The following is a 23,877-nucleotide window of genomic DNA, read 5'->3' on the forward strand; positions in this document are numbered from 1 at the left end:
GTAGCAGGATCTCATGTCATACACAGTGTTGATCAAACAGCTACTGCCATTCTACTGTCTGAGTTGTGTGAAACAGCTGGTAGGGCATGTATGAAATTGATTACCCTGTAGATGTATGCTTATTGAAAATATAATTATTTACTTCAGTCTAGTGTTGAAGTCTCCTCCAGCATGTTTATGTGCACTGCTGTAGGCTTTACAATATTGTTATTGATTTCTCTGTATAGCGGTTCCTACCCCTTTATTACTGTCACATAAATGCTTACATTGGGGTTACATAATGGAAAGTCATACTAGGTCTTCAGCCAACATGTGAAAAGCCATTTCTAGAATTCAAGATTGTCTACCTTAATTATTTCATTTTATTCCATTTCTTAAAAATGACTTAATTTTCCTTTAAGGTTTCAACAGTGTGTTTTTGTAGTGTGGTTATTTTTATTTGTTTGCAACAGGATCTTACTAGGTAGCCCAGGCTGGCTGCAAACTCTTAGAATCTTTCTAACTTGGCCTCCCAAGTGCTTGGACTATAAGTATGCATCATGCCAGTGTATCATTTAACTGCTATTTCCAGTCTTTTGGTGTATAAAATTATGGTTTTCAAATAGTATGCCACCTAAAATTTAGCATAATATATGTGTATTATTTGACTATTAAACTGCAAGTGTGTTCTATTGTAAAATATTTTAACCTGTAAATTACAGTTCTCTGTATTTCAGAGTCTCATAATAGAATTCAATGTATCAAGTAGTATCAAGTAGAATATGCACCTCCTTGGAAGCATAATGATTTGATGAGTGTACGAGCAGCATAATGATTATACAGTGGACTGGATCTAGTTAACCTTTAGCGAATGGTGGGACTGTTGCAGAAGGATTGAAGACCCAACATGTAAACAACTCATTACTTTTGTTTTTAAAATGATATTCTGATCCTCTCCAATTATATATTTGTTTGTTCTGAGGGGTGGAGTGTGTTTGTGTGTGCATGTGCACATGACTGCCACAGAGCCTGCTTGGGGCTTAGAAGACAACTTGCTGGAATCAGTTCTCCCCTTCCACTGTTTGTTCCTGGCATCCAACTCAGGTTGTCAGATTTGGTGGCAAGCACCTTTTCCTGCTGAGCCATCTGTCTGGCCTAACAAGTCATTCTTTTAATGATTATATAGCATACATTACACGTCTAGATAAACTTGGTGAATAAAAGTTTAGTTATACAAAAGTATAGTTTAATATAAGTAATACAGGCATTGATTCTGGTCAAAGTAATACAATTTTGATTACTTTTAAGCTCTGTATGTTATATTTAACCAAAAGAACTATCAAAGTGGATTGCTGCTCAATCTGATTGTAGCTATTCACTCTTAGTGTTACTCTGTATGTTTGCAAGACCTTGGTATTGCCAGGCAAACCTATCTGTTCATATATCGATTTATTTCTGAAAAAGAGGATTTTTATTTGTATTCTCTCTCTCTCTTCCCCTCCTTCCTTCCCTCCCTCCCACCTTACTCACTTGCTTTTCATATTGTCTTACTTTGTGACACAAGGTGGCCCGAAATTCGCTGTATAGCCTGGATTAGCCTTGAACTCAAGGTGATCTTAGTTCAGTCTCCCAAGTACTGGAATTGCAGCTGGGAGCCACAATACCCAGCTACCATTTTTGTTTTTACATAGCCCTCTAACTTTCTGTAAAGCTGAGGCTGACCTTGCACTCCTGATCGCCTGCCTCCATAGTGGAGATTATAAGTGTGTGCACCATGCCCAGTTTGAAGACTCTTTTCATATACCCAGAATGCTGTACTTCTTAAGGGACATTCAATAGATACTTAAAATGTAGAATTGAGTTTCTGATCCATTTATTATTGTGCATTGTTTATCTTTAGTAATATACTTTGCCCTGGAATCTATTGTCTACTGTTAATCTAGCCAGTTCACTATTTTTTAAAAGAATTATTTATTTTTTATGTACATGCATAGATGAGTATCTGTTTGAGCATGTGCTGTATGTGTATGGATTCCATGGAGTCCAGGAAAGGCCTTAGGGTCAGGCAGTTAGTTACACAAGTCTGGGAACCACTGACGTGGTACTGGGAACAGCAGACATTCTTATCTCCTGAGACAGCTTTTAGCTCCACTTCTTTGATTTGATTAGTAGTATCATGGTATGCCTTTCTTCTCTTTCACTTTTGACACTCTTCTAAAGGGCATTTCTTAGGCAGTGGTGGCGCATGCCTTTAATATCAGCACCTGGGAGGTAGAAGCAGGTGGGTCTCTATGAGTTCGAGGCCAGCCTGGTCTACAGAGTGAGTTCCAGGACAGGCTCCAAAGCTACACAGAGAAACCCTGTCTTGAAAAAAACAAAAAGCAAAAAACAAACAAAAAAAAAGAAATTAACTAATGAGTAATAAAGCGTGCATTTAGTCATGTAATTGCCATTCCATTGTTCTTCATTCTCTTTCCTTAGAGTCGGGTCCATCTGGCGTCATTTTCCTTCAGACTCAGAGGGCATTCTTTGGCAATTCTCGTTGTTTGTTATTTGGACGTCTTGGTCATAAATGCTTTTAACTTCCAGGTTTGAAAACATCTTTGTTTTATGTTTAGCTGTGGATAGTATTTTTACCACCCATAGTTTTGACTTGCCAAATTTATTTTTCTTTGATTTCATGAAAGCCGCTGCACACTCTCTTCTTCCTTGACTTATTCTTGATGAGACATCTGTTATCTTTGCTTGGTTGCTCCTCATTCAGCATCTCCCACCTCCCCTTACTCCTGATAGTTTTCATTTATTCCTGGTTTTGAGTGGTTTTATGATGGCATCCTAGTTTATCCTTCATGTGTCTTGGCTTGAAGTTTGCTTAACGTTCTTGAGCTCCAGCATTAGATTTTGTATCATGTCTGTGGATTTTTCAGCCATTGGTTCTTCAGACTTTTTTTTTTTAACCTACCTTCAAACATTGGACAGTGTTTCATAGTTCACTGCCATTCCTTCTTTCTTTAAATTCTTTTTTCTCTTTGTCTTTTAACTACTTTGTTGTGTAGTGCCTCCTAGTTCAATAGTGTTTTCTTCTGTGGTATCTAAACTCTCATTCATTTGTTTGGTGTATTTTAATTCTCAGTGGTGTTTTTACATCTGAAAACTGAGTTGAGATTTGTACTTTTTGCCTATCTTTGCTTAACTTTTAGAGCATACAAAGCATGGGTTCTCGGCCTGCATATCAGATATTTACATTTTAATTCATGATAGTAGCAAAATTGCAGTTAAGAAGTAGCAACAAAAATAATTTTATGGTTGTGGGTCACCACAACATGAGGAACTGTATTGAAGGGTCACAGCATTAGGATGGTTGAGAACCGCTAATAAAAATACAGTCAAATAATTTTCATGACATTCTCAGTTAACTTTAACACATATATCATTTCTAGGGTACTTTGAGTGCTTACTTTATCCCTCCTTAATAGTAGTTTTATTTGTCAGTTTTCTATTTGCCCAATAATTGTTATCTATCTATAGTGGAAACACCGCCCCTCCCTTCTCAAGGTTTATTCTGGGCTAAAGTTATTTGTAACAAGTACTGTGCTTTGAAATTTTACTCTTAGGATTTTTTTAGGTCAGTCCAGAATAGTACTTATTTATGACATTGGCTCTTGACCAGTGGCAGTTTTGTCCCTTAAGGACATTTGGTAACATCTGAAGACAGCTTTTTGTATTGTGATGACCAGATGGTACCTATGATAGAAACAAGGCAGGGGAAGTTTCTTACCATCTTATGATCATGAGACAGGATGCCACAATAGAAAACATTCCATTTTAAAGTACCAGTGAATACATCATTAAGAAAACTTGTTGTGGGGCTCTAGAGATGGGTCGGCAGTTACGAGTACCAGCTGCTCTTCCAGAGGTCCTGAGTTCAATTCCCAGCAGCCACATGGCTCACAACCATGTGTTATTATAGTCCCAAAAGATCAGATACTCTCTTCTGTTGTTGTATAGACTACACACAGACAAAGCACTCAAATACATAAATAATTTTAAAAAAGGAAAGAAAGAAAGCTTTTAGGGCTAGAGGTATAGGTGATTGTTAGAGCACATTACTTTACATACATAAGGATGTAGGTTCAGTTCCCAGAACACCCGAGGATCGTCCACAAGGGCACTCTTCATAATTCCAGATTTCTCTATGAAGCCTCTGATACCCTGGTTTGTGAACTGTAGCTTCTCTGGTGCCTCAGAGTGCCTACTCTTTTTTCTCCAATCTGGTTTGGTTGGTTGAGCTTGGGGTTTGTGATAGTTTGAATGTAATTGACCCTCATAAGCTCATAGGGAGTGGCACAATTAGGAGATGTGGCTTTGTTGGAGTAGGTGTGGCCTTGTTAGAGGAAGTATGTCACTGTGGGGTAGTCTTTGAAGTCTCTTATGCTGTAACCACACCCAGTGACATAGTTTACTTCCTGTTGCCTCTGGATCAAGATGTAGAACTCTCAGCTTCTTCTCCAGCACCATGTCTTCCTGCTCATCTCCATGTCTAGCCATGATGATAATGAACTAAACCTCTGAAACTGAAAGCCACCCAATTAAATGTTTTCCTTTACAAGAGTTGCCAAGGTTATGGTATCTCTTCACAGCAATAGAAATCCTAACTAAGATAGAAGTTGGGGATATTTGGTTGTTCCTTGTTTTTTTGTTGTTGTTTTGTTTTGTTGTTGTTGGTGGTGGTGGTGTTGTTGTTGGTGGTGGTGGTGGTGGTGGTGGTGCTTTGATTCTCTTTAACGTAGTTTTTATCTCTGAACCTTTTTCCATTTTGTTTGAGACACCGAATCCCTACATAACTGAGACCAGCTTTGAACTTGCAATCTGTTTTATGCCTTGTCTACTAATTCTACTGCTTCATTGTTTTGTTATTCTTTTAGCATGGTGGTTATTGTCATTGTTGTTGGGTTCTCCCTCTTTAGAAATTTGCCTTAAAGACTCAAAGGGAAATTCTGACAGAGTTCCAGACACATGTGTTCATCTCCAAGTGATTCTCCCATGAATGGACACTGCATCCTTTCCCTTCATGCATTGCACAGATAGCCTCTCCTCACAGAGTAAATGTAAATAGTTATGGGTTGCCTTACTTTATCTTCTTTCATTACTGTCTAATGGTTGATCACTGCTGCTAAATTCATTTTTCCCATTGTCATAATTGCTTCAGATGTGAGTGTAAATCCATTCTGTTACTCTGTATTGGAAATAGAGATCCCTACATTGATTCTAGTTTTTCCTCTTTTTAGATGATTTTTCTTGTCCTGCAAGATTACCTAAATAATTTTTTCTTTGGATTTGACCTGTAATAACTGAATCATGTTTTATCTCTTTGCTCATTCTGTACTGACTTTTCCTGGAACATGGTGTTCATCTTCAACTGCAAATTAGTTTTCTATTGATTCTTTCCTTGTCCTTTTCCCCAATTATTTTTCCTTTATCCTTTACATGTAAGAGTGTCAGAAAATTATAAAACCACCATTAATACATATATTAGGCAAAATCCTCTGATGGAAACAGACCTCAAAATTTGTGACAAAAAATAGCCTTTGGTTTGTATTGATGTTTTGATCTCTGAAACACTGCCAAAATGCTCTAGATACTGTAAAATTCCTTTATAATTTTAAAATAAATCTGAGAGCTCTTTACTAAAATATTATCGTTCATATATGCATAATTACTAATGTAATAATTTTGTGATATTTTTATTGCTTTAATTCTGCTGTCAGTAGAGTATGGTTTTATATCTAAATCTATGTATTATTTCTAGTAAAGTATTTTTCTGGAGATGTTTCCAAGTTTAAAATACACTATAAAGAACTAATCAGAGGACTAGAAAGATGTCTCAGCACTTAAAGACACCTTAGATGCAGACCCATAGCCAAATAGTAGGCAGAGTTCTGGAATCCTGGAGATGATGGGAGAAAGGACTGTAGGAGCCAGAGGGGTCAAGGACAGCACAAGAAAACTCACAAAATCAACTAACCTAGGCTCACAGGGGCTCACAGAGACTGGAGCAATAACCAGGGTTTCTGCATGAACTGATCTAGGCACTCTTCATATATGTTACAGTTGTATAGCTTGGTCCTCTTGTGGGACTCCAAAGAGTGGGAACATGATCTGTCTCCAACTACTTTGCTGATTTGGGGGACCATATTCCTCATGATGGTTCACCTTGCCCAGCCTCAGTCCATGGAGAGGTGCTTAGTCTTACTGCAACTTGATATGCCATGTTCTGTTGATACTCATGGGAGACCTGTTCTTTCCTAAACAAAAATGAAGGAAGAGTGGATTGTGGTGTGGGAACAGGGAACAGGGACTGTAAGAAGAGGAGGGAAGGGAAACTGTGGAAGGGATGTAAATTTGTGTGTGTGTGTGTGTATGAAACTGGGGCGGGGGAGACTCTTGTTCTTCTTTAGGACTCAGGTTTAGTTCCCAGCACCTATATAGTGACTCTCAACTATCTTTCACTGGGATTTGTTGCCTCCAAGAGCATAACATGCATTTTTACATGCAGGTAAAACATTCATACATACACATAAAATCAAATAATTTTTAATAAAAAAAAGAATTCACCATATCTCAAGCTTAGCTTTGTTGTGGAGAGAGTTTTATACTTCTAAGTCCATCACTGAGGGAAGCCGGGGCAGGAACCTGCAGACAGAAACTGATGCTGCTTCCAGGCTTGTTCTTCACAGCGTGCTCAGCCTGCTTTCTTATAGCACCCAATGCCACCAGCCCAGAAGTGGCACCACCTACAGGGAGCTACTCCCACCCCATGTCAGTCAGGGCATAATGATAGGTATAAATCCCAGGTCCTAGAACATGATAAGCAAGTGGAATATCACCAAATGTGATTAAATAACTTTATTAGCAATCCAGAAGCATTAACCAAAGTCCTCAGACTAACTGAGATGGCATGATAAATTGTAAGAAATTTAGTCTAAGGAATTACATATTTAAATTGTTTGTCAGTGATTTGGTCTGCCAACATTGGGTAAAAATTTAGAATGAATATGCAATGAAACGGACAATTGCTTTTGTAAAGACTTATCTTTTGGCAGTATGTCCATTTAAACTGATGCATGGTTATGAACATAGCCATCATCTTGATTATGTTCCATTTTAAAATGTGTTCCCTGGTATTCGTTCTGCTATGAAAGATTTGGGAGCAATAGCTGTGAAAGCAAATGGATCTGCCTTGTCATAATTAAGAGAAACTGAAAAAAGTAAAAAGAAAAATAACAAATATTACTTAATATATGTTGAGATTTGCTTCCTTTCTCTTCAGAATCTAGCACAGCTTTACTAACTTACAGACTCTTACTTGACTTCATTGCTTTAACCTTCTTAGACCATAGAAAAGGTTTTTAATACCATCTTTTGAAGACTAAACTCATATTAATATCCTTTGGCAGGGAAGGTGAACTAATGGATCTTTTTTTAAAAATTTAAGATATCCTGTGAATGATAATTGATTAAATAATAGGTCATGCTTCTCTATAAAATATTTAAAAAGAATCCAAAGTGCCTCTTGAAATTTAGTAATTAATCTTTGTAATATTCATCTGAGATTATTAAAGAGGTGGGACAGTTGAACTACACTTGACCTTTCATCCCAAATAGCAGGTTTTGAACTTTTATGTGTTAAAAATTTCCATTGTCTTGGTCAAATTAATGTTTTCTGTAAGGATTTATCCCTGATTATTTCACTCTAGTTTTTTGAATGTCGTATTCTATACTGTTCTTTGACCTTATTAGGGTTTAACTTGTTTTTTTAAGCCTTTATCTGAAAAATGTCCTTGCAGGTGACCTTAAGGTGTACTACATATAAAAAATTAGAAGAATAAGTCAGGTATAAATGTGTATGTGTGTAATCCATGGCCTCTGGAGTCTGCGATGTGCTGATTAATTTTTTTGTCAATTTGACACAAGCTGAAATAATCTAGTAGGAGGGAATTTCCCACCAGATTGGCCTGATGGCTGTCAGTGGAACAGTTTTGATTAACGATTGATTTGGAAGGGTCCAGCCTACTCTGGCCAGTTCTAGCCTTGAGCAGGAGCTCCTGGGTTGTATAACAAACAAGCTGAATGAGCAATGGAGAATAAGGTCAGGAAATAGCATTGTTCCCATGGTCTTTGCTTCAGTTCCTGCTCTAGGGTTCTGCTTGAGTTCCCACCCTGACTTCCCTCAGTGGTAACCCAGATAAACCCTTTCCTCCTCCTCAAGTTGCTTTTTTGGTCATGTTCTTTATCACAGCAATAGAAAGCAAACTGATCGTGGTGTCTGTGCTAGTGCACTTGGGGGGCAGAGGCAGGTGGATCTCTGAGTTTGAGGCCAGTCTGGTCTACAGAGTTCCCGGACAGCCATAGCTACACAGAGAAACCAAAAGGAAAAAAAAAAAAAAGAATGCAAATAAGACAGAAGAGCATCTGAGCTCAGGGTTTCAAGAGGCCAGCCTAGGCAACATTGCATTCCATTTATTCATTCATTCACTTTTTATCCTAAATAGATACAGAATTTTATCTCTTTAATAGATACAGATTTTCAAATTTGATAAAACTTTTTATCCTAAAAAGTAAATGAATAGATAAACAATGAAATTAAATAAATGGGTTTTTTTTGTTTGTTTGTTTCATCTAGAGCTTTTGATGTAAGTGTATACCTGACAGTACAAATGAATCTCTGCCATTCAGGGGTTTAGAAATTTACATGTCAAATTGGCATCTCTGTAAGTAATGGCCCAAACTACGAAGTGTAAAATGAATGTAACATAGTAAATAATGTGTGGGGGGAGGGGGGTGGGGGGGGGAGTTAAGTATTTCTCTTCTTAGTCACATATCTTAATCACAAGGTCTCACTGTGTAGTCCAGGTTCCCTCAAATTTGCAGCAACTCTCCAGACTCAGCCTATTCAATGCTGGGATTATAGGCATATACTATCACAAACAGCTATCATTTTTTAATTTTCATACTTTCTTTAGAATATTTTCAGCAAGTTAAATCTTTTTTTCCCACTGAGTGTGACCTTGAACTTTGGATCCTTCTGCCTCTACCTCCCACCTGCATTGCAGGCTTGACCAATTTATGACATGCCGGGACCCAAACATAAGGCTTCATGCATACACGGCCAACACTACTAACTGAGCTACAGCCACAGTCCCTCAGCAAGTTGAATTCTGTCCATATCATTTTCTTAGAGAAATACATTGTGATCTCTTTAATAGATACAGATTTTTAAGTTCGATAAAATTTGTATGCCTTTGATTTTTCTTAACTACTGTTTTTGACAGCTATCAAAAGTAAAACTGTGTACCCCAAAGGAAAGGAAATCTTTGCTAATATCAATGTCAATATTCAATTAACAGAATAATCTTTTTTTTTTTTTTTTTTTTTTTTTTTAAAGATTTATTTATTTAGTATACAATGTTCTGTCTGCATGTATGTCTGTCTGCAGGCCAGAAGAGGGCACCAGATCTCATTACAGATGGTTGTGAGCCATCATGTGGTTGCTGGGAATTGAACTCAGGACCTCTGGAAGAGCAGTCAGTGCTCTTAACCTCTGAGCCATCTCTCCAGCCCCAACAGAATAATCTTTTTACCTATTTAAAAGAAGTAAGGTAGTCTTGGTTGTAAAAGCTTAGAATCTGAACGTTAAGTTGTGGGCTTATAGCATTATAATGAGGGTTTAGAATTTCATGTGAGGTTGGAAATCATGCTGTGTAGTGGTCTCATTTGTAAGAAAATAAGCATATGTGTACACTCAGTTACACATTAGTAAATCATCGACTCAGATACTTTTGCTTCTATTTACTTTCAGTATTTCAGTGCAACAGCAATAGCTTGAGAAAAACCAACTATTTACTAAATCTGTATAATAAATACGATCAAGAGAGAAAATGTACACACATGACAACAGTGTATATTTTTATGGAAGAATTGTCTATCTTTGAAAATGTATATAACTTGAACAAAAAATTAGCACTGAATATTGGCAGGCTGTATTCCACCATATTTACCGAGCATATTATAAAATTCTTATAGTTCAATATGATTTAATCAATAACTTCTGTTGTCTCTGTCCTCCAGACAAATGGAATTCAATCAATTTTAACAGCTTTATTGAAGTATCTATGTACCATTGTATTCGCCCATTTAATATACTCAATTCAATGGATGTTAGTGTATTTATAGAATTCTGCTACCATCACCGTAATCTAATTTTAGAACATTTATATCATCACTGAAAGAAATATAGTGTCCATTAGCATGCTCCTGATTTCATCTTCTGCTTGCTTGCTCTCTCATTATAGTTTCAGTAGCATCTAAGTGTCATACTAAAAATAATTTCATCATTCCTAGTCAGACAACTGGTGAGTGTTTGTCTTTGTTGGTTGATAGATACAGTGGAAGTGATGAGAATGTTTTGGTCCTTTGTTCTTGCCTATTTCTCTACTGCAGGTCTTTCAGAGAAGATCCTTTAAGCTTTTATTCTAATTTATGTCTTCTGTATATAATGCGTGCTTTAGAATCAGTTCATTTTTCCTCTGATAAGTGTGATAAGTGGAGTATTGTTGTTGTTGTTGATTATATTCGGTAACGTAGGATAGAACAATGTGAGCAGCCCTCTCTCTCCCAGCCCTTACCGTGGAAGGCATGTTTTTATAAACATGTATGTATATACTCCTTCTTTGGTCCTTCTCGTAAGAACTTGAGTTTCTCATCTGTGTAGATAGGTACCTTTTGCTTTTGAGCTCTTGAGTGCACCTTGTTCGGCTTCTGTCCTTACAGATCCTTATAGCTCTAGACTCTTAGGACTAATCGCCTTTTCGCTAACATTGTTCTGTTCTCACTAAAAATATTAGCAAATTCTAAATTATTGAGGATGTCTGAAAGACAGTGCTACTTTTCCAACTTCAGCTTCTCTTGTCTTGGGTCAGACTCTAATGCGGCGCTTCTGATGGTGTCATGTGCCAAGTGGGTTGCTTTTCTCTGCAACTCCCTTTTCTGTGCACCTTCATCCCGGGCACCGTACTCCACCCGCCCTCCCCAGTCTGCTTACCTGTGCTGTCCTCGGTACTCATTAAGTGACTTCATCTCTTAGAGTAGGTACTTCTGTTTAACTGATTCTGTGAAGAATTTAGCCCTTTTTTTTGTTATATTTAATTGGTATGTCAGAAATAGCAATTAAATATCAAAGAGAATAACGCACCAATGTTCTTTAATTTGACTTTTCCAGAGTGACATACATAAAATGAAGTTCACAAACACCAAATAGTACACAATTTAAGCCCTCGAACATATGTTTTTCTCATTTGCATGGCTTGTAGATTTAACGTGTCTTTAATTTGAAATTTGTAATAAACTGAATATAAACTTTAAAATATTTTTACCTGAAAAAATCAACTGGTATTTTGATGTGGTTGTGTAGTAATTACCAGTGTTTTCTGAATTTTGAGTTTTATTTCTAAAACTGATGGGTGGGTGTGGGTGTGTGTGTGTGTGTATTTCCTTTATCAAGTCATCCAATAATTAATTTGTGTAAAAGTATATTAAAGTGTGGGATCAGACTTACTAGTGAAATGATGTGGCTTTATTGTCAGCAATAAGCAGATTCGTTAAAATCAAATGTCCTTAATTCATTTACTTTTTTAAGACCATGCACGTATTTTGACGTCTGCGTATAATCAATGACTTTAATGCTTAGTGCTCCTCTGTTGAGTTTCCCCAATTTCATCTTATTTCAGTCTGTCGAGAGTAGTGACTGTGATGTTTTTAAAGGATACTCTAATATTTTTACTTCTTCAGATGAGCTGAATTGAGACTGTACTTTGTTGGAAGTTTGTTACACAGTATGTAGACATTGGTAAGAATCAGTATGTCCACTGGCTTATTAGTTTCACAGATGCTTCCATAATACTTAGTGCACTCTTGGGTATATTAAATTATCATATCCTGACAGCAGTCCTGAAACATGCCAGTCTTATAAAGCCAGGCTTCAGTGAACCATAGCTGACATGCCATGTTAATTTCCATAACTATCATTACTGGGGGTGGTAGTATTTCTAAGGCATGAAAAACCTTAATAAATCTACCCGGTAAAAAACAAAAAACCAGCACATTATGTTACCATATCACAGGATTTCTAATCATGAAGCCTGATTTTTTTCAGTCCCACTTGAATCATTTTACAAATAATGATAAGCATCTTTTATTCTTATTATGGGCTATTAAATATTTACTTACGTGTACAATATACCAAAACACAATATTTTGATGTTCTGTGTTCTCAGTATGTACTATTCATGCTGTGAATGAAAACCTCTTACCATTTCCTATAACATATTTACATATACAAATGATTTTGCCTTAAGTAGAAAAGACACAGCTGACAGATACATAGGTTAATTTGCTTTCTTAAATTGCTGCAAACTGTTCTGTGATTCTTTTGTGTGTTTAGGGTCTATTTTGTAGAGAAAGAAATCATCTAGCAACATTTTAAGGATATTGGCCTTTTGTGTCTGATCCTCAATAAACTTATGTACCTCAAAATAAAATATTTCTTTGTAAATTCTCCCCTTCTTTGGATTATTAGTAATGGAAGGAATGCATGTTTTTAGTCCTGGAGCCCCTCCCCCAGCACAGCTTTTAGATTGTAGATAAACTTCCCAGCTCAGTAATTAACTGAGCTCAGTCATCACACCCAGTATCATGTGATTTTTTTCAGTGGAATACATTATTAGAGCACTTACACAGCCAGTCTAGATGCAGCAGCCCAGGCGGCAACAGCAGTGCCATTTCTCACAAAGAAAATGTTGAACAGGAGCCAAATGTTTGGTGGCAGTCTGTTGCTAGGAAATCAAGGTCCTGAGGCGATTAATGACAAAGCAAGCAATAACAAGAAGGCAGAATTACAGATTTAAAAGAGAAAAAAGTGGTTGGTGTTATAATTACCCAAAGAAATCCGCACTCATTAAATTGGCTGTTTTTATGATTGACTTTAATTGGAGGTTAGCTCAGATATTTAGCTCCTTTCCCACCCCTTTAAACACACACAGGCACATAATCTGTAGAACTGCAGACTTGTTTTTCCAAGCATTGAGAGGAGCTTGCCCTGTAATTTGATCCCCACTGACAGATGCATTTTCTATGCTGCCATTTTGAATTAACCTATTGTAGAACAATTTTCTTCAGCCCTGTTGAATAAAACATCCAGTCTGATTACCTCCGATGGATTTGATAGAGTAAAAGAATGTACTTCTCATTGAAGTAGATTGTTTGCGTGGACTCTACTGATTTTGAACTCTGCCAATAAGCACAATCATTTGTAATAAATTTTCAAAGAAATTTCTGGTGAAAGGTAATGAGAGTAACCCTTTCATAATTTAATGTTTTGGATCCTGCAGTAAAATAATATTATTCTTATAAGGCAGTATTTTATTTCTAGTATGCTTCATGTGAGTTCATGAAAAAAATCTGTTAAATTTAATATTTAGGAATATACTATTTTATTTGTATGCTCTAAAATGACCATTTTCCCCCTCTAAAATTTTTTTAATTTTTTTAGGTCCAACATAATTCAAAACACTCCATTGCAAGAAATAGTTTTGATACATATTATGCTTAACCATAGTGATTTTTAAATTGGCACATTTCAACCTTTGTAATATTGTACTAGAAATCCTTTATTTAAATTTTCTAGCATTTGATAAAGCACATTACTAAGAAATCATCAATCAGTTTTTCAGGTGCAACAGCAGAGGAAGATTCAGACCGTATTTACTTCTGAGAAGCCTGGAGAGTAAAGTTCCACGGTAGCACTGCTCTCCAGGTTTCTAATCCAACCCTGGAACAGAAGAGCCAAGCTCATTCTGTCTGACAATGCACACGCTGCTAACCAGACGCCAATGCCAAGCTGTCTGCTTTGTTAAATACTCAGCTTCCTAGAGGCAGGAAGACAGCTGCTGTAAGGATGATGAAATTTGGTAGTTCAATCTATTTTTGCTACCCTTGGGCTACCAAGATATTGTTAATTTAGACCACCCCAATTGGTACACTTTAGGGAGTTTTTTAAAGAGTTTGTAATTAAAATGATAAAACATCATTATTACATTGAAGACCTTCTGTAAGTTTTACATTTGGCAGATACCTACTGAGATAACCCCAGCATGTAATTTACAATGATGTAATGGGTGTAATTGCATTGTGGAAAAAAAGAGAGAGAGAAAGAGAAAGAAGAGAGGGAGAGAACTATAGGAGGTGAATGCTTCCATTGGAAGAGTTTTGAGATTTGCTTCTCTTTCATTTAAATCTACTTTATCCCAAAATTGCATACCAATAATTGAATGTAGTAGCTGTAAACCTTAAGATACTATCTGGTTTATTTTGTTTTTGTTTTTTAAATAGATACCAGCCTAGATACTACCACCAGGGGGAGAACCTAAAAACTTAAAAGTCCTCAGCTGATTATGATACTTGCAGCAGGATTATACCTCTTAGATGCACATAGTTAATCATGTCACCCAAATGACTCTGCCTTTGAGACATGACTCTGAAATTTCATGGGAAGCTCATAAACTTAACACACTCCTAAATGTAAATAAAATGACAACTGTGTCCTCTGGTGATTTATGATAGGAATCTGGAAGGTAGTATAAGTAGGCAACGTGAATGCTCTTCCTTTTCTCTCTCTGTCACTCTAGCTGAGGAACTGTCCTTCTGACACTGAGTGCTCTAGATCTGTGCAAGTGGGCTGCTGCTATCATAACGTATCTGTTAGGAACTAATGACCACCAAGTGATAGAACCAAGTTGAGTAGTTGTCTAAGGTAGCTGCCCGTGTTTTGTCACCATAGTACAGTTTTGTTTTTAATATTCCCTCTAGAAAACAATAATCATTTAATCCCAGTTTTCCTAAAGCAAAATTTGTGTATTTTTGCCTTGGAAAAAGTAGCCGCAAAAAACTAGTTGCATGGTGCTGTGGTCCAACTCTGCTGCTCATGAACAGCATCTAAGTTATCGTCTTGCATGGTATGGAATAGCACTGAAGAACAGCTAACTAAGGAACTTAGACACTTGTCCTTTGGTCTAGGACGATACATTTATAGATTATAAACCCTAAATAGTAATTACTTTTTTTAAGCAGTAATTTTGCTCATCCTACTGTGTAAGATATATCTTTCTGTAGTTTTAAGTTTTACTCATCAGAGAGTCATTGTTTTTTACTTTTGTATTCATTTCAGATATTGAAGTGACAAATGATGGAAAGTGTTTGACCACGAAGGGCAGCTGTTGGAGTGAGAATACTGTTGTTCTATATAGTGCTACATAAGTAGACACGTTTTTGGGGTTCCTAGAGCTGTGGAACTGCAGCATCATAAGGAACTGAAATTTGATGTGTGCATCTCTGAATAGCCTACAGATGGTGTTGAACATATCTAATTATATTGCAAATGTGTGACATAGTCTCACTCAAGAGTGGCAGAAAAGGAGCTGCCCTAAGTAACTGAAAAAATGGTGTTTGGCCTACAGCAATGCTAGCAGAAAAGGGAAGAGTGTATAAACACTGTATTCTAGTTAGTAAACTCGTTTCTCATTGAGTTAGGAGTTAGTAGTTCTTTTTTTTTTTTTTAAGTTTTTACTTTATTGTGTTTTGCCTGTGTGTGTGTCTGTGCGAGGGTGTTGAATCCTAGAGTTACAGACAGTTGTGAGCTGACATGTGGGTGCTGGGACTTGAACCCGGGTCCTCTCGAAGAGCAGTCAGTTCTCTTAACCTCCGAGCCACCTCTCCAGCCCCAGGAGTTAGTAATTCTTAAACCTGCTCTGGATGTGTCCTGGGGTTAACCAAAGAAGTAAATGGATGATGGATGGTGGAAGCTAAGTTTCTTGCTGTCAAAAAGGTGGACTGCATATCACAGATATATGCATTACTGGATTAGCTAGGATGAACCATAGGATTATGAACCAATGCTTCAGTTAGTGTGTAAAGATAGGTGAACAGAGAAAAACTTACAGAAGTGCCTGATCATGGGTTAGTGTATATTCGTATATTGTCTAGCCATGTCTCCTTAGGAGGCCCTAGTAGCAATGATTCTCCAGTGGCAACAAACAATCCAGTACTCAGGTCTAGTTTCATAAACTCCATTATCCCATAAAAGGGTCTAGTGCTACTCAAAAGAATAATTGACTTTGGGATTCTGCTAAGAAAAATACAACAGAAGCATGGAGTTTCTTTTAGTATCTAGAAGAAAGGGAATAATTGCTAAAAATGAAAGATATCATAGCCTACCAGCAATGATATACAAATTAACAGAAAACAGCTTGAATAATGTGAATAAGCCTTATAGCATTTGACCAATTCAAATAATAAAATAAATGCAAGCTCCCATTGATATAAACAAAATAACAAATTGTGTATCTTCTATTCTCCTTCAGAATCTGAAGTGACTTCGACTTACATCTGTCCTCCAGGTTAATAGCAGGAAAAATACCAACTTTACTGTTTCAAGAGAAACCTGTTAAACAATTATGTCAGCCAGGTTATGAAGGTGAAAGTCACTAATGAGAAATGTTGAGTGTAGATGCAGAAATTTGACTACTTTAATGTTCAGCCTCATGTTTGAGGAAAATATCAGACAAATCCAAACTGATGGACATTCTAAACATGTAAAGTCTTGACTTTAGATTTCAGAAATGTTGGTACCTTAGTTTAAATAAACATACAGAGGACATGTAAGGTGATACTCAACTAAGCATGATAGCACACAGTTCAGAGACTGGCACAGAAGAATTGAGATTCTGGCCCATCCTGAACCACTCAGCACCATCACTAAAATATAAGTATTATCAATATCTTTTAATCTCTCTGTGCCATTCATTATCCTGTGTGTCCCTCCATCCCAAATATAACCATTATCCTGAATGTTAGGACTATTGCACTGTGCTTTTTAATACATATATAGCTTACTTACTTATGTATCCCTAATTGTTTTATGTTTCTTAGCTTCCCTTTGCCATTTTTGTTATGTTCTGAACAATTTCTTTTTATCTATTTTCCATTGTTGTAATTTTGTCTTCAGTAATTTCTCTTTTTTTTTTTTTGCCTGTCCATTGAGTTTTTATATCTGTTGTTTTCATTTCTATCAAAATGGTTTCTTTGTTCTGTTTTGCTAAATTCCCAGTTCCTATTTTTAAAGCCTCTGTTTTCGTTCCTTAAATTAATTAAATTTATTACCTAATTGAAACTGGCTTAATATTTAGAGCCTTCCAGTTCTTATTGTGCTGTTGTTTCTGCTCACATTTATTCCAGCTGCCTTATTTTCCTATGTGTTGTATTCATTAGTTGTGGTAACTTCAGAGGCTGAGATGAAGATGTATTTCCAAAGAGAAGGCATTTGTATTTGAATCTTCTAAAAAACCCAGGGATGCCATCAGCTTGGGGACATATGCCAATAAATTCTGGGCATAAAATTTTGTGCGTTTCATATGTAACATAAGTTCCAGATTCATAAACTTCCATGGGAGTAGACTTGTGGTTAAATTTTCAGAGAAGGTATTTTATCTCTACCCAACATGAAGGTTATAACTGATTAGTCCCCTTTGCTCATGTCTGTAGGATGGGCTTAATTCTGTTTTATTCTCACACTAAGCATGTGTAGTCTGTTCTTGTTTCTGTGGGACCTAAAATGAAGGTATCTTAAGTGGAGGCAACTTCATCTGGATTCACCTGGAACATATCTCCTGAACTGTGGGCTTAGAGTTTTGATGGTAAATTCTTAAAATGAGCAGTAAGAGTTTGAGTCTTAATTTATCAAGTGTTCCAGCTTCCCATTATGGCTGATTGCAGGCTACCAATGTGAAGTCACTGAATTTGGTTGGAAAAGATGAGTAAGCTGTCCCTAGCTGTCCGCTGTCAGTTTATGTGTGACTGTGAAAACTAAATTCAGTTGAAAGGTTTGAACGTGTTTCCTTACTGCATGCCTTTCCATTTTTACTTTGTTTACCTTCTGAATAAAATATGTTACCCAGCAATATATTGTGAAGAGTCTTTTTGTTTTCCTTTCACTGTGCCTCTTCAGTTCTCGTTTGGAGAAACAAAGCTGTGTCAGAGCATCCAAACAGCTGTATTGCCAAAAATAGAAGTCTTCCTTGTTTGCAAATGGATTGTTTTTGCTTGTTTGTTTGATTGTTGTTGTATTTTTCGAAACAGAGAATCATAAAATGTTGAAATTAACCAGAATGTTTATCACACATCTTTGTTTCGTGGTAGGTATCTCTGTATTTTCATGTGATTGATCTCATTCTGTCCAATATTTCATATGGTATTATTTCTTCTGTTTGATGAATGTTTACTCATGTCATTAAGTATCCTTGTACAACATCTCTGCCCAATTACTTATGAGTATAAAAGTAAAAGTCTCTAGACATAAGTAATAGCATATATTCAAAAAAATTTATCCTTTGACATTTGAAAGTAAATCTGCCTGAGTAATTCATTGTAGCATTCATTATCAGCAACTGCAAAATATTGGAAACTTCTTGAGAGACCAGTCATAGAGGGATATATGGTAGAGCTTTTACACAATGCAGCACTGTATTTATGAAATCTTTTGTAGTAGTGATTTCAGAAAGCATTTGGTATAGTTTTAAGAATACCCTAAAGCCGGGCGGTGGTGGCGCACGCCTTTAATCCCAGCACTCGGGAGGCAGAGCCAGGCGGATCTCTGTGAGTTCGAGGCCAGCCTGGGCTACCAAGTGAGTTCCAGGAGAGGCGCAAAGCTACACAGAGAAACCTTGTCTCGAAAAACCAAAAAAAAAAAAAAAAAAAAAGAATACCCTAATAAAAATAATACTGGTGTGATGGGAGACCTAAAATTGTAAGCAACTAAAATAGATGCCTACGTGTGGACAGATTAAATCTGAACTATCTGTATAAATGTTTGGTTTGGTTTACTTTTGTTTTTTAAGTTAAAGTAGCCTGGGCCAGGCTTGAACTTCAGCTGGCATCAAACTCAATCGGATTACCAGAATAAACTTCCAGGCCCAGCAGAGAAAAAAGAATTTATGAGGTCATTTTAACCATTCATGGGAAAGAAAGGTGTTTTGCTTACCACAGATGTCTAAAGTTGCCTGGCAAACATGGAGAATTCAGTAGGTTTGAGGGACAGGCCCACATGATATTGCAGTCATGATAACATTCAGGAAAAATCATCAGAGGATATAGCCTCTAAAAGGTCACATGGCTGGAGAACAGGCTCTTTGCATGATCTTGCACTCAACACACCGTGACGGTTTCATACAGTGATGCTGTAAGTTTCAGGAAACCATCCCATGTTTCTAATTCTGGACACCTTTCTGTATGGAAAAGGTAGTTAATGTTCGCTTCAGACACAAGCAGCCTTTTCTACCACTCTGCTGAGACTGTCTTTTCATCGTTTTCGTGTGTGTAATGGGACAGATGAAGGAGGAAAGTCAGTTTATTCACTGGGTCTTTTCATCAAGGTGGGATAATTAATGGATTTTAAGCCAAAAAGAGTTTCATGAGAAGGGAATTAAGAAAGCCAAGAGCTATTTATTTATTTAATGTGAATTGGTGTTTTGCCTGCCTGTGTGTCTGTGTGAGGGTGTCGGATCCCCTGGAACTGGAGTTACAGTCAGTTGTGAGCTGCCATGTGGGTACTGGGAATTGAACCCAGGTCCTCTGGAAGGACAGCCAGTGCTCTTAACCTGAGCTATCTCTCCAGCCCTGAAAATCAAGAACTATTTAATACCAGTGTGTAGATAGTGAGAGACTTTGGAGCCATCAGCCCTAAATGGAATGCCTCCCCACACCCTTCCCCTCAAGGCTCAGGAATTTATGCAGAAGTTCTAACGCCCAGAGATGGTTGAATAACATTCTCCAGATACAGGATTGATGCACATTTGACTCAGAGACTGTGGCCCCATCGCAGCATGAAGAAAGGGAAGTGAACACAGTGCCTCTACCCTCCCACCCCCTCCCACATACACTTAAGTAGCTCCTGGGAGAGGAAAAATCCATTTCTCCAATGGAGTGACATTGGGTATATCAACCACACTGTAGAGCAAGCCCCATGCTCAGGAGTAGTTTGCCAACTCAGATTGGACTCCATATTTCTCTATGTGTGTGCTTTGTTTTGTTTGGTTTTTAAGAAAGAACATGAAGTTGAGTGAGAAGGATTGGCAACATTGCTAAATGGTTTTAGACTTTCCCCCTTTGGATACTTCAGCACTGCTATTAGTATTACTGAAACTTAGGTTAGTGATTTATCATTTGCATAAAATGATTGGTGGCAGAAGCAGACGGTTTAAATTTTAATCCATCAGTTGCAGTTTAAGCTATACAGAAATATTACGAGTTCATGATCTGTCTTCGTGAATTCCATAAGAGTGTTATAATTCAGTTTGTTTTTATATCTTGGGATTATATACAGTGTCTGGATTATTCATTAATTGGATCATTCTATGGGTCTCTTCAAGTATTTGCTTTTATTTTAAGTGATTTTAAAGTACTGTGTGTTGGGTGATTGTATACTTTTTTAAATGCTGGGAGTGGAACCTATGGTCTCACCTATGCTAGGCAAGTGTTCTACCAGCAAACTGCACAACAAACTCCTACATATATTTTAAAATAGCTTTGCCACTTTCTGGGGCTGGTACTGTCATTCTTCAAAACCTTTTGGGTGGGTGGGGGGTGAAGGGAGGATTGAACCTAAACTCACATGCATTCTAGGCCAGCCCTCTGCTATTAAGCCTAATTTCCAACCCTAATCTCCACCTCTCTTGTTATTCCCAATTTCATAGGGTGTGACAAGAAAAGATAGTTCAGAAATTACATAAACTGGAGGCTGAGTATTTGAGCATTTGCTGCTCTGGAAATTTTGTATTCCTTTTATTTCTCCTTTGTACTTGGATTTGTGAGGTCTCCTTTCATTATGTGTAGCACATTACTTCACAAGGTGGCTCAGCAATAGCTCTGAGTATCTTTAGTTAGAAATTCTTTTGGCTGTGTGCAAGCAAACACTGCCCATTAATTAGCAACCCAACATAGAATCATCTGTTGATGACAAAATTACCAAAATGGATCATCCATAAGTGTTTATACTGCAAACAGTGCATCAGAATGTCATAATCTCATTTCATTAAGAAATTTACATACACACCAGATTTTAGAGTGCTCATTCATGATGAACATCTACTTCCACACTGTTTGTGTTTGAAAACATTCAATAGCCAGTCTTGAATTTAAAAATTTAATTGAATGCTTAAAGAATTACAAGTGTTCCTTTCCCTAGCTCTAATGCTAACCAAAGTGCTTTTCTAAACTGCTAAGAATGGACTGAAGATTCTGTTGAGGGCTTTAGATACTTATCTGCCTAATTGAGCCATCATTTGTTGACATGAGGAAAACCATGTGACCGACTTTAATGCATTTCTCAGTAACAGCAGGAGGCTAGAATGTGGCTCATCCAAGAGTAAAACCAGCAACAGTATCATCAGGCATGGGAAACTAACATTGGTTGTACAGTAGTTTAAGGATAGGAATGTGAATGTTATCATAATCTAGACATTATAGATGGTTTTTTCTTCAATTATGTTAAGTCTGGTGTTTCAATCACTTAAGTAGTTCATGTAATAAGTATTTACTGATGCTTACAGTTGCTGAGTATTTTAAGAAAATTGTTGACTTGTCAAATTGATTGATGCAAGAGTAGCAGATGGTGGTAAAATTCAAATTGGTTCGATCACTAAAGTAATGAAGTACTCTTTCTTAAAGGTTTTTGAGTAGACAAGGGAGTGTGATGAAAACTGTGCTGGGTACATTAATCTAGCCTGGATGTCTTAAACCAAAGGTAAGACCGATTATTAATTACAGGGACATTGATTAGGAATTGGGTATTAACTTGAGTTTTTACTAAGAGAAACATGGCATAGTAGAAAAGGAGTATTTGTGTTTGGCTGAGTAAAACACATTGGAAGTTACCTTGGTGGTTGACTTGAAGATAATAGCTTCTGTAGTGAAACCAGAGGCAGGAATGATCATCTGTCTGTGTAGTTTGAGTTTGACTACAGGAAGAAGAATGCTAGCAGCAGCCATGTGATGCTTCAAATGGTGAGAAGAGATTGAGAGGTGTGGTTCTAAAGGATGCTTCATCACTGATTAAAATGACTAATGGACTTTGACTACATAAAAATAAAAATATTGAAACAAAATAGTTTTCTAGATCAGCGAATCAGAATTTGTCTTATAGTTCTTCATATCAAAATTCAGTGGCAATAGACAGTTTTCACAAAGAAAGAACATGAATAAAGGTACTTGTCTAATTGCAAAGGAATACACTTTTCTTTAAAATCAAATTCATACATATAACTGTATGATTGTTTTGTCAGCTCTATGACTTTAGAATTAAATCTATATAACAATAGCATAAAACTATATTGGAATAAGAAGATAGTGCTTGGGCTGGGGATGTAGTTCAGTTGTAGAGCACTTCTTAACATGCAGAAGGTCCTGGATTCAATCCCCAGCAACAAAAAGAAGAAAAAGAGGAAAGTGGGGAGAGAAGGGGAGAAAATAATGCCACGTGATAACCTAAATGCGTAAAGAAGAAATGAGAGAACTAGAATGATAAATCAAAAAGTTTACATAATGATCAGTGTAGATGTATGCATGCCTTTCTGTGTAGTGATAAGTATAAATATGTTGCTGACTTTATAACATGTATGCATACTTTTGTGTGTATATCACGCAGGGGGCAGGAATAGGCTATATAGGAATATTTCTGTATCAATGGAATTAAGTTTGTATTACTATGAAGTAGATATAAGTTGTATATTGTAAGGCTTATAGATACAAGTCAAGAAAAGGTTGTAGTTTCAAGAGAAGGGATCTTTTTTAAGTTTTTGCCACAGTAGTTCTCTATTAGTTGGTTTAAAAATAATGTACCTTACACCGGGCCTGGTGGCGCTCGCCTTTAATCCCAGCACTCGGGAGGCAGAGGCAAGCGGATTTCTGTGAGTTCAAGGCCAGCCTGATCTACAGAGTGAGTTCCAGGACAGGCTCCAGAGCTACACAGAGAAACCCTGTCTTGAAGAACCATAAAAATAAATAAATAAATAATGTTCCTTGTCCTAAACTTAAAAATTGAAAGTCAAATGAAGCATACCTTAAACATAAAACTTTAAAAATAGAAAGTTGTCAGAAAAAAACATGAAGGAAATCTTCTGGAACTGGAGCTTATTAAATCTCTATTTAAAACTTAATTAGCTAAATAAACAATGAAACTTAGGACACACTAGTTAGAAAAGAACTACTATTTTGCATGTAGTATTTCTTAAGGAACCCACTAATTTTTTTTAAAAGGTAGGAGTTGGTAAATTAAAAAAACAAAAACAGACATAATAGAAAACAAGAATTATAACCTAAAACCTAATGAATAAAATAGGCACAGTACAGATAAGATTAATGAAATAAAGAAATAAAAAGACAAAAAGTCAGCAACACTGGAGATGAGAGGCAATCTTTACCTAGTAAACTATTCTAGGAAAATTTTGGGCCAATAAACAAATTTTTGTACAATTTGACAGTTATTTTCTGATTTGTTCGTGTATTTATTTTGTATTTACACATTTTTTCCCTAGTTGTCCCATCCAGATTTGTGGCTGTAGGTATCATTTACAAGGTGATGACAGACATATAACTCTGTAGTATGTACCTCTTTTCTTGTCTATGAAATTAATACCTATAACCACATTCAATGCAAATGGAAGCCTTGGTATAGAGCAGTGGTTCTCAACCTTTCTAACGCTGCGACCCTTTAATACAATTCCTCATGTTGTAGTG

General features: G+C 36.7%; 1 protein-coding gene across 3 annotated transcripts in view; it reads left to right on the forward strand.

Moving 5' to 3' along the window:
- Nucleotides 1-23,877, forward strand: part of Adk (adenosine kinase) — a 409,106-nt gene that overhangs the window by 198,625 nt on the left and 186,604 nt on the right. The window lies entirely within an intron of this gene.

The sequence above is a fragment of the Peromyscus californicus genome, unplaced genomic scaffold (genome assembly GCF_007827085.1).
Source record: "Peromyscus californicus insignis strain IS unplaced genomic scaffold, ASM782708v3 Scaffold_12__1_contigs__length_115047231, whole genome shotgun sequence".
In the NCBI taxonomy this organism is placed as follows: domain Eukaryota; kingdom Metazoa; phylum Chordata; class Mammalia; order Rodentia; family Cricetidae; genus Peromyscus; species Peromyscus californicus.